Source organism: Stomoxys calcitrans, unplaced genomic scaffold, assembly GCF_963082655.1.
Source record: "Stomoxys calcitrans unplaced genomic scaffold, idStoCalc2.1 SCAFFOLD_221, whole genome shotgun sequence".
NCBI classification, from domain to species: domain Eukaryota; kingdom Metazoa; phylum Arthropoda; class Insecta; order Diptera; family Muscidae; genus Stomoxys; species Stomoxys calcitrans.
Genome location: NW_026739220.1, coordinates 17,711 through 26,565, shown reverse-complemented (window position 1 = coordinate 26,565; position 8,855 = coordinate 17,711).

The following is an 8,855-nucleotide window of genomic DNA, read 5'->3' as shown; positions in this document are numbered from 1 at the left end:
TATCCAAATCTGAACCGATCTGTGCGATATTGCAGAAGTATGTCAAGGGGCTTAACTTAACTCACTGACCCAAATTTTGGCGACATCGGATAATAAATGAGCATTTTATGCGCCCAAAACCATAAATCAAGAAATCGGTCTATATGGCATCTATATCCAAATATGAACCGATCTGGGCCAAATTGAAGAAATATGTCGAAGGGCCTAACACAACTCACTGTCACAAATGTCAGCAAAATCAGACAATAAATGTGGCTTTTATGGGCCTAACAGCCCGAACAATTTTTCGAAATACCGAGGTAACACAAAGCACTGTCCTAAATTTTGGCGAAATCGGACAATAAATGCCTCTTTTATGGGCCCAAAACCTTAAATCGAGAGATCGGTCTATATGGCAGTTATATTCAAATCTGGACCGATCTGGGCAAAATTGAAGAAGGGCGTCGAAGAGCCTAACCAAACTCACTGTCTCAAATTTCAGCGACATCGGACAATAAATGCGTCTTTTATGGCCCCAAAACCTAAAACCTAGATATCGATCTATATGACAGCTATATCCAAATCTGAACCGATCTGTGCGATATTGCAGAAGTATGTCAAGGGGCTTAACTTAACTCACTGACCCAAATTTTGGCGACATCGGATAATAAATGAGCATTTTATGCGCCCAAAACCATAAATCAAGAAATCGGTCTATATGGCATCTATATCCAAATCTGAACCGATCTGGGCCAAATTGAAGAAATATGTCGAAGGGCCTAACACAACTCACTGACACAAATGTCAGCAAAATCAGACAATAAATGTGGCTTTTATGGGCCTAACACCATAAATCGGAGGATCGGTCTATATAGCAGCTATATCCAAATCTGGACCGATCTGAGCCAAATTGACGAAGGGTGTCCATTGGCCTTACACAATTCACTGTCCCGAATTTCATCAAAATCGGGTAATAAATGTGGCTTTTGTGGGCCTAAGACCCTAAACCGGAGGATCGGTCTATATGGCAGCTATATCCAAATCTGAACCGATCTGGGCCAATTTAATGAAGGGTGTCTAAAGGTCTAACACAACTCACTGTCCTAAATTTCAGCGAAAGCGGATAATAAATATGGCTTTTATGGGCCTTAGACCTTAAATCGGAGGATCGGTCTATATGGCAGCTATATCCAAATCTTGGACCTATCTGAGCCAAATTGACGAAGGATGTCGAAGGGCCTAACACAACTCACTGCCCTAAATTTCAGCGAAAACGGATAAAAAATGTGGCTTTTATGGGCCTAAGACCCTAAATCGGCGGATCGGTCTATATGGGGGCTATATCCAGATATAGTCCGATATAGCCCACCTTCGAACTTAACCTGATTATGGACAAAGAAAGAATCTGTGCAAAATTTCAGCTCAATATCTCTATTTTTAAAGGCTGTAGCGTGATTTCAACAGACAGACGGACGGACATGTCTAGATCGTCTTTGATTTTTACGCTGATCAAGAATATATATACTTTATAGGGTCGGAAATGGATATTTCGATGTGTTGCAAACGGAATGACAAAATGAATATACCCCCATCCGTCGGTGGTGGGTATAAAAACACCATAAATGAAGAGTTGGCAGCCCGAACAATTTTTCGAAATACCGAGGTGACCAACTTTGAAATGATCTCGTTAACACCTCAGCCCGTTCTCAAGCGGCATATTTTTTAATATTTTTTTCGATTTTCTCACACTGTGCGATGTGGACCATACTCGGCACGAATGTCGCGGGTCGTAGTAAATATAACTCAATATTTTTAACTTCAATTAAAAGGCGCCTGTATATGTCGGAACGCAATTGAGCCAGAACTACTCTGGTATGCGGGAGAGGTTAATTTCTTCAGATGCAATGGGTGGCGATCTTTCTCCAAGGACCACATTCACTCTGCAGCTGCTCACTGCATATGCTACCTCGCCCGCATGAATGTTGTCCAGACCCGCTTGATAAATTGCTTGATCTAGAGGTTATCTCTTGTAGCTCTGAACCTCTCGCTCTAGATCAGATCTTCACAAAATGATGTTTCGGATAGTTCCTGCGATAGCAGCCCGTAAGATATTGCTTAGACACCAAGTAATGTTCTGGCGCCACGGATGACATGCATAACTTCGTCCACGGTTAATTGTGATAGCTGTCCATCGGCTCGTAGACCAGGGATACGACGAATGGCCCTTCTCCTAGCCTTGTCACTCTGAGGATGCTCAATAAATTGACTGTTGAACAACCTGGCGCATCTCTTCGGGTCAGTCACAGTTACGTCGCCAAAACTGACTGATGTCCTGTCCACCCCTCTTCCGGAGTTCGAGAGTGACTTAACAGTAGACCACATTATGCTTGAACCGGTACCTAAGTTAAATTGCTTCAAGTGTTCCAGCCACACATTCCGCTTATGTTCTTCGGCTACCCTGTTTATTTCCAGATTATGATTATGTTGGGACTATTTGTGCAACATTTGAAGCGGCTAGCTTTATTTCTTCAAAAGTTTGCGTGCTATCCACAGACAGACAGACGAACATGGCTAAATCGATTTAGGATGTCAAAACAAACAGATCAAAATTTCGATGTGTTACAAACGGAATCAATTATGGTCCCCTCTTCCAGAGATATTTTTCCTGTAAAAGAGAAATGGTTGAAAGTAAACGTTGTCCAGATCAATACCATCAAACTCCGACCACAAAAAATTATATATCATCTCCCGATAGCGCAATCCATTCACCTTAACTGTTCATCCAAACTGATTTTTGAAAGTGTAAGGTCAGTGATCTGTAATGACCATCAATAAGCTAATACCGAAATATTCCTTTAGGAATATCCTTTCTATGGTTGTTGAAGGAGATTTAGATAAGGATGACGGGAGCCATCAGTAAGCTAGCTAATCAGTCTTGTAAGGGGGTTCGTATGCTTTCTAATAACTCCTCATATCAGCCTAACAATAAAAATTATAAAGACTCTTTTATAAATTTAACAAAATTGAAAAAAATTACAATGGACCAAGGGTACTAGGAACATTTAAAACAAACAAGCCCCTAAGCAATATCCTAGTAACATTCGAATTAAGGAGCAAAATAAATCGGATGGCTATATGGACAGACACAAAATAGAATGCAAATCGTGCCCCTAAGATGACATTGTAGCACTCGCTCTTATCCCTACCCTAGTTTTGTTTTAGACGTGAGCTTCTTGACTCTAAGACCCCAAACACACACTTCTTAAGCTAAACTACAACCACATCATCATCGTAGAAAACCACAAGAAAATTCTCTAACCGATCATTATTTCAATCCTAGTATTCATTTATTCAAAATAAGCCATAATTAAAATAAAAAGATCTTAAATTTCTTAAGTTACTTTTACTGTTTTTTTTTTATTAACCTACATTATTATTAGATTCTATTTTTTTTTCGAGTGTATACTTAGTTTGGTAAGGCAAAACAAAATTAAAGGAACTGATATGTATCTGTTCTTGACTCTAAAGAGCAAAAGCAAATTAACAACAACAAAAATAATAATAAACAAGTAAAAGCGTGCTAAGTTCGGCCGGGCCGAATCTTATATACCCTCCACCATGGAGCGCATTTGTCGAGTTCTTTTCCCCACATCTCTTCTTAGGCAAAAAGTGATATAAGAAAAGATTTGCTCTGCTATTAGAGCGATATAAAGATATGATCCGGTTTAGACCACAATTAAATTATATGTTGGAGACCTGTGTAGAATGTCAGCCAATTCGAGTAAGAATTGCGCCCTTTGGGGGCTCAAGAAGTAAAATAGAGAGATCGATTTATATGGGAGGCAAAACGGATAATAATTGCGACTTCTAGAGGCTCAAGAAGTCAAGATCCCAGATCGGTTTATATTGTTAAAAAACTTAATGCAAAATTTCAGCCAAATCAGATAGGAATTGCGCCCTCTAGAAGCTCAAGAAGTCAAGTCCCCAGATCTGTTCATATGACAGCTATATCAGTTTACGAACCGATTTGAACCATACTTGGCACACTTGTTGGATATCATAAAAAAACATGTCGTGCAAAATTTCATTCCAATCGGATAAGAATTGCGCACTCTAGAGGCTCAAGAAGTCAAGACCCATGATCGGTTGATATGGCAGCTATATCAGGTTATGAACCGATTTGAACCTTATTTGGCACAGTTGTTGGATATCATAACAAAACACGTCGTGCAAAAATTCTTTCAAATCGGATAAGAATTGCGCCCTCTAGAGGCTGAAAAAGTCAAGACCCAAGATCGGTTTATATGACAGCTATATCAGGTTATAGACCGATTTGAACCATACTTGGCACAGTTGTTGGATATCATAATAAAACACGTCGGGCAAAATTTCATTCCAATCGGATAAGAATTGCGCACTCTAGAGGCTCAAGAAGTCAAGACCCAAGATCGGTTTATATGGCAGGTATATCGGGTTATGGACCGATATGAACAATACTTGGCACAGTTGTTGGATGTAATAACAAAACACGTCGTGCAAAATTTCATTCCAATCGGATAAGAATTGCGCTCTCTAGAGGCTCAAGAAATCAAGACCGAAGATCGGTTTATATGGCAGCTATATCAGGTTATGAACCGATTTAAGCAATATTTGGCACAGTTGTTGGATATCATAACAAAATACTACGTGCCAAAATTCATTCAAATTGGATAAGAATTGCGCCCTATAGAGGCTCAAGAAATCAAGACCCAAGATCGGTTTATATGACAGCTATATCAGGTTATGAACCGATTTGAACCATACTCGGCACATTTGTTGGATATCATAGCAAAACATGTCGTGCAAAATTTCATTCCAATCGGATGAGAATTGCGCTCTCTAGAGGCTCAAGAAATCAAGACCGAAGATCGGTTTATATGGCAGCTATATCAGGTTATGAACCGATTTGAACCATACTCGGCACATTTGTTGGATATCATAACGAAACACGTCGTGCAAAATTTCATTTCAATCGGATGAGAATTGCGCTCTCTAGAGGCTCAAGAAATCAAGACCCAAGATCGTTTTATAAGGCAGCTATATCAGGTTATGAACCGATTTGAACCATACTCGGCACATTTGTTGGATATCATAACGAAACACGTCGTGCAAAATTTCATCCTAATCGGATGAGAATTGCGCACTGTAGAGGCCGAAGAAATAAAGACCCAAGATCGGTTTATATGGCCGCTATATCAAAACATGGACGGATATAGCCCAATTACAATACCAACCGACCTACTTTAATAAGAAGTATTTGTGCAAAATTTCAAGCGGTTAGCTTTACTACTTCGGAAGTTATCGTGCTTTCGACAGACAGACGGACGGACATGGCTAGATCGACATAAAATGTCGCGACGATCAAGAATATATATACTTTATGGGGTCTCAGACGAATATTTCGAGTAGTTACAAACAGAATGACGAAATTAGTATACCCCCCAGCCTATGGTGGAGGGTATAAAAAAATTCAGTAACAAACCTCTAGATATAAAGGGTGATTTTTTTGAGGTTAGGATTTTCATGCATTAGTATTTGACAGATCACGTGGGATTTCAGACATGGTGTCAAAGAGAAAGATGCTCAGTATGCTTTGACATTTCATCATGAATAGACTTACTAACGAGCAACGCTTGCAAATCATTGAATTTTATTACCAAAATCAGTGTTCGGTTCGAAATGTGTTCATTCACCGTAACGTTGCGTCCAACAGCATCTTTGAAAAAATACGGTCCAATGATTCCACCAGCGTACAAACCACACCAAACAGTGCATTTTTCGGGATGCATGGGCAGTTCTTGAACGGCTTCTGGTTGCTCTTCACTCCAAATGCGGCAATTTTGCTTATTTACGTAGCCATTCAACCAGAAATGAGCCTCATCGCTGAACAAAATTTGTCAAAATTTGAACACATTTCGAACCGAACACTGATTTTGGTAATAAAATTCAATGATTTGCAAGCGTTGCTCGTTAGTAAGTCTATTCATGATGAAATGTCAAAGCATACTGAGCATCTTTCTCTTTGACACCATGTCTGAAATCCCACGTGATCTGTCAAATACTAATGCATGAAAATCCTAACCTCAAAAAAATCACCCTTTAACTCATTCCCAAAAATTGCGTATTCCTTTACTACTTATTCCACATATTCTGTTTTCGCTGGATCAAATAACAGTATAATTTTTGTACGATGAACGTGTCGAGGCAGCTCTAAATGTACTCCTTTCTTAACAAAACAAATTCTAAGCCAATGGTTGACACGATAAACCGTTGTGGGCTTCTTTCGGTTGTTGTTTTTGTACCCTCCACCATAAGATGGGGGGTATACTAATTTCGTCATTCTGTTTGTAACTACTCGAAATATTCGTCTGAGACCCCATAAAGTATATAAATTCTTGATCGTCGCGCCATTTAATGTGGATCTAGCCATGTCCGTCCGTCTGTCCGTCCGTCCGTTCGTCCGTCCGTCTATCGAAAGCACTCTAACTTCCGAAGGAGTAAAGCTAGCCGCTTGAAATTTTGCACAAATACTTCTTATTAGTGTCGGTCGGTTGGTATTGTAAATGGGCTATATCGGTCCATGTTTTGATATAGCTGCCATATAAACCGATCTTGGGTCTTGACTTCTTGAGCCTCTGAAGTGCGCAATTCTTATCCGTTTGGGATGAAATTTTGCACGACGTGTCCGATTCCGATTTGGCTGAAATTTTGCATGACGTATTTTATTCTTACTTTCAACAACTGTATCAAATAAGGTTCAAATCGGTTCTAACCTTATATACCTGCCATATAAACCGATCTGGGATCTTGACTTCTTGAGCCTCTAGAGGTCACAATTATTATCCGATTTGCCTGAAATTTTGTACGACGGATCCTCTCATGACCATCTGCATATGTGTTTATTATAGTCTGAATCGGTCTATAGCCCGATACAGCTCCCATATAAATCGATCTGTCTATTTTATTCCTGAGCCCCCACAGGGCGCAATTCTTATTCGAATTGGCTGACATTTTACACAGGTCTCCAACATAAAATATAATTGTGGTCCAAACCGGACCATAACTTGATATCGCTCTAATAGCAGAGCAAATCTGTTCTTATATCCATTTTTGCCTAAGAAGAGATGCCGGGAAAAGAACTCGACAAATGCGATGCATGGTGGAGGGTATATAAGATTCGGCCCGGCCGAACTTAGCACGCTTTTATTGTTTTTTGTTTTTTTTTTTTTTTTTGAAGGTAGTGACTTTATAACTTCGTCGTGTGAACAAGAAAGAAGGATCCCAGAACATGAGTAAGGTTAGGAAGCCTTTCATCGTCGAGAAAAAAAACAGGTGTGGTTCTTCTTGCCTCCGATAACGCAGTTACTGTGCAATGTCGCATGCGATTACTAAGTAATCGACATTCCATTCCAATTGCAATGAAATTAATTCACCTGAGACGGTTAAAAACGAATCAAAAGTCCGACAAAAAAAAAATAAATTAAAAACAAGTAAAAGCGTGCTAAGTTCGGCCGGGCCGAATCTTATATACCCTCCACCATGGATCGCATTTGTCGAGTTCTCTTCCCGGCATCTCTTCTTAGGCAAAACAGGATATAAGAAAAGATTTGCTCTGCTATTAGAGCGACATCAAGATATGGTCCTGTTTGGACCACAATTAAATTATATGTTGGAGAGAATTGCGCTCTTTGTGAGCTCAAAAAGTAAAATAGAGAGATCGATTTATATGGGAGCTGTATCGGGCTATGGTCCGATTCAGATCATAATAAACACGTATGTTGATGGTCATGAGAGAATCCGTCGTACAAAATTTCAGGCAAATCGGATAATAATTGCGACCTCTAGAGGCTCAAGAAGTCAAGATCCCAGATCGGTTTATATGGCAGCTATATCAGGTTATGAACCGACTTGTACTTTATTTGCCATAGTTGTTGAAAGTAACAATAAAAAACGTCTTGCGACATTTCAGCCAAATCGGATAGGAATTGCGCCCTCTAGAAGCTCAAGAAGTCAAGTCCCCAGATCTGTTTATATGACAGCTATATCAGGTTATGAACCGATTTGAACCATATTTGGCACAGTTGTTGGATATCATAACAAAATACTACGTGCAAAATTTCATCCCAATCGGATAAGAATTGCGCACTCTAGAGGCTCAAGAAGTCAAGACCCAAGATCGGTTTATATGGCAGCTATATCAAAACATGGACCGATATGGCCCATTTACAATACCAACCGACCTACACTAATAAAAAGTATTTGTGCAAAATTTCAAGCGGCTAGCTTTACTCCTTCGGAAGTTAGCGTGCTTTCGACAGACAGACGGACGGACGGACGGACGGACGGACGGACAGACGGACGGACATGGCTAGATCGACATAAAATGTCGCGACGATCAAGAATATATATACTTTATGGGGTCTCAGACGAATATTTCGAGTAGTTACAAACAGAATGACGAAATTAGTATACCCCCCATCTTATGGTGGAGGGTATAAAAATATCGCACTTACTGATTTGAGCCGACCAAATATCAAGACACATCCTAATGTCCAGTACAGATCCCCGTCCGACCATAAACCATACCAAACAGTCACATGTTGGAGATGGGTAGACTTCTCAACAATAACTCTCAATTACGACAATTTTACTGTATTGTGGTCCTAACGGTGCTTCTCGCCGGCCAAAAATAATGCCTTAGTTTTGCGAAGTGTGACTGTAAATTTTACACCACTTTTGTAGTGAACTAGCTGGACAGGGCCCGCTCCGCTGCGCCTTTTTAATACCCACCACCGAAGGATGTTAATACCCACCACCGAAGGATGGGGGTATATTAA